Here is a 3,552-nt window from a genome sequence, read left to right as displayed (position 1 = left end):
AAAATGCACATTGTCATTTTTTGCTTAGTTTCAGAGGTTCACAGATTTTCTGAAGCCCAAGCATGGACCTAGTTTTAAAATTCCAGTTTAAAATAGCAGTTATTAGAGATGGTTTAAAGGTTTCCTTTGTGTTCTTTATGTTCTAATTTTCCCAAAATGAAGATATTTTCTGTTGAGATATGTTTTCTAAAAAAAAAAAAAAAAATCCCATACTATCAGTATACTTAAAAAAATCTTGCAAAATAAATTTATTAAGTAGTGAACTTGTCCCAGACTGACAGACTTTGAATTAGAAATGGTTGCCATAGGGGTGCCTGGGTGGCTCAGTTGGTTAGGCTTCTGACTTCATCTCGGGTCATGGTCTCACAGTTTGGGTTCGAGCCCCATGTTGGGCTCTATGCTGACAGCCTGGAGCTTGGAGACTGCTTCGGATTCTGTGTCTCCCTTTCTCTCTGCCCCTCCCTTGCTTGCACTCTGTTTCTCTCTCTCTCTCAAAAATAAATAAAAACATTAAAAAAAAAAAAAAGAAATGGCTGCTATAGGAGGCACTCAGTTTTCCCATCTGTAAAATGGAGTAATTAACATTAATCAATCATTATGTTGTATAGATTAATACTTGCAAAATCCTAATAATTGTGATTTTTCCGTGCTCCCTCTGGGTAGTCTGTTATTTAGGTTGTAGTTTTCTTCTTTAGTCTGAAGCAGATATAATACCACAGCTGTTTCTTCAGCTATTCTGTTTTTTTGTGAAGGAACACCTGCTTAGAATGTACCTAAGGAGTTATTTCTTTGTTTTTTTGATAATTAAAGCACTGCTATGGTGATGGCTGACATCTGGATTCACTTTTAAAGACTTCACTGTGTTTTTCTGGCTCCTGGGAGATTCATGAACTATAATGCATTAGATGGAAATGTGGTGATGTGCTTCATTTTGCAACAGCAATTTTACTCTTGCTTTGTTATTTCCCCACTGCAATGAGTGAGAGCTGCCACTCTGTTACTGCTGCTAAGAGATTAAGGGAACTGAGTTGAGCTCCAGAAATTTAATATGCCATATAATGCCTGATTTATTTTGATTCTGGCTTTCATTCGAATTGATAAACTCACTTGGGACTGCTCTGCAGAATCGACATCCAGGGATTAAATGGGTTTGTTTGTTTGTTTGTTTGTTTAATAAACTGGTTCTGAAATAATTTCTTTGGGGGAGCATGAAAATCTAGGTCTCTTAACTATTTCCAACATAACAGAGAAAGAAAAACTTGGTAGAAGTATTCTAATATTATAATTTCCTCAAAAGATATTCTTCAATCTCCACTCAATTATAGCTCATTACACTTTTCTAAGATTTGCTTTCTAGAACCATGTACTTTTGTTTAAGGTGGCTATACATTACATCATCACTGCTCTATCTTGACATTCTTCTTGGCCTGTTACTTACAGGTGGAAATACCAGTGAAGACACATAGATTAGCCAGGGCTCCCAGTTGTAAGAAACATAAGCTAATTCTGGCTGACAGAGCAGAAAAGAAGTTTAAGAGGAAAAGGGTTTAAAGAATGGCTGGGAGGCTGGAGGGACAGTGTGGAACTGAGCTCCCAAAAACAATGCCCACAACCGCTCCATGGAACTGGCCCAGTGAGGTCACAGCCACTACTAACTACTCCAACAAACACTAAAAGCAACTGCTGCCATTTCTACTACCCACTAGGGCCACTTCTGCACTAGGAATTTAACCTTGCGAACACTCCCACTCCCAAATGTCTGATGCCTTTGCCAGCAAATTGGTTTACAAGCAGAATCTTTCCTTCCTCAAGCTACTAACTTCCAGTCAAAGTCTTATGCAGGTGTGCTGGATGTTGAAGCCCAGGTCATATGTCTGCGCTCTAGCTGCGAGAGTCTGGAAATTTCATTTTCAGAGCTTACCTTGGGGAAGCAGCACTTACATTAAGACTAGGAATTCCCTAAGCATAACAAGTAAATATTTAAAACAACCTGGGCACCCAGAGAATATGAAAATGTTTTCTACAGGAAAGAATTAGTATTTTGAGAGTGTATGCTAAGAGCCAAGTGCTTTAAATAGATGACACTATTTAATCTTCAACAAAATAAATGTTTTGACCCTGTTTTAATGATGGGAACATTGATGCTCAAAGAAGTTGTTAGTAGCCCCAGATCATTTTGTGGGTAAAATGGAGAACACAGATTCATGTTTAGGCTTTTTTCCTTCAGAATTTTTGTCTTACAACGTACCTTGAATTTCCATTTCCCAACTTCTAATTCATATATAAGCAGCACTGGACCAAGTAGTGAGGTGGAAGGAAGACTAGAAGCAGCAGCTTTAAGAGCAGGCAACAAGGGCTGCATTGGCTGCAAGAAAATTTAAAGATAATAATCAAGCAGACTAAAAATAGGTCAACTTTATCATCATTAATATCATGTGACAGCAATTCCAAAGAATGTCACCAATAAAACATTCCTTCTTGCTGAGGTGAAATGTTCCCTACTCCTAGGTACACCAGTATCTATAAGGAGCCTTCAACTTATTTTTTTTTTTAATGTTTTATTTATTTTCTGAGAGAGAGAGAGCATTGAGCAGGGGAGGGGCAGAGAAAGAGGAGGACAGAGGATCCAAAGAGGGCTCCGTGCTGACAGGCTGACAGCAGCAAGCCCGATGTGGGGCTTGAGCTCACGAACCCTGGGATCACGACCTGAGCCAAAGTCAGATGCTCAACTGACTGAGCCACCCGGCACCCCAGATGCCTTCAACTTAATTTTCAAGGTTTTTTAAAATGAAGGTTGTTTAGCAATTGTCATTGAAGTGCCATGAACAGTTATATGTTCCTGGAATAGACCATAAAGGGGCCATTTAACATGTGATGTACCTGAGTACCTATCTTTTAATATTATTCCTAAGACAAAATGAATTCTAATTTTAATTTTAGAAGTATATTTCTCCCAAGTGTGGCAGTGTGAGCAGAGGCTCCTTTACCTTCTGGTAGCACCAGAGGCTCTGATAAGGCAGAACCTTCTTGGAGAGTCCCTTTGGTAGCAGAAACTGTCTTGGCAAAGTGGTTCTTGGTGATAAGAAAGGAGATGGATCCCAGTAATTTATACCGTGGAAGAGGAAGCAGTACTTCTTCTTCTTTTTCTCTTAGGTTTTTTAATATTTGTTTTTGAGAGAGAGAGAGAGAGAGAGAGAGAGAGAGGGAGAGAGAGAGAAAGCGGGGGAGGGGTAGTGACACAGAATCTGAAGCAGGCTCGGAGCTATTAGCACAGACCCCGACGTGGGACTCAAACTCACAAACTACCAGATCATGACCTGAGCCAAAGTCAGATGTTTAACCGACTGAGCCACCAAGGTGCCCCGGAAGCAGTACTTCTTTAAGTTGGCATGAGAAAGACACTGTTTAAATGAATCCCCGGGTGTACAGAATATGAGATCTTAAAGAATTCCTTTACCCTATCACCAAGTCTTATAAATTCTATCTCCTAAATATCTCGCAAATAAGTTCTCTCTTCACCTTGGCCTATTCAGATCCTATTTTATCTAGACT

General features: G+C 39.5%; 1 long non-coding RNA gene across 1 annotated transcript; it reads right to left on the bottom strand.

Annotated features, from left to right (window-relative positions):
- Nucleotides 1-2,104: 2,104 nt before the first annotated feature.
- LOC109254445 (uncharacterized) lies at nucleotides 2,105-3,142 on the bottom strand. The gene is made up of 2 exons (XR_008422164.1): nucleotides 2,988-3,142; nucleotides 2,105-2,365 (listed from the first exon to the last, which is right to left on the bottom strand). It is a non-coding gene; the product is annotated as an uncharacterized LOC109254445 (long non-coding RNA).
- Between the last annotated feature and the right edge of the window lie 410 nt (nucleotides 3,143-3,552).

The sequence above is a fragment of the Panthera pardus genome, unplaced genomic scaffold (assembly GCF_024362965.1).
Source record: "Panthera pardus isolate Hobbes unplaced genomic scaffold, ASM2436296v1 HiC_scaffold_10, whole genome shotgun sequence".
In the NCBI taxonomy this organism is placed as follows: domain Eukaryota; kingdom Metazoa; phylum Chordata; class Mammalia; order Carnivora; family Felidae; genus Panthera; species Panthera pardus.
This window is presented reverse-complemented; position numbering and strand designations above follow the sequence as displayed.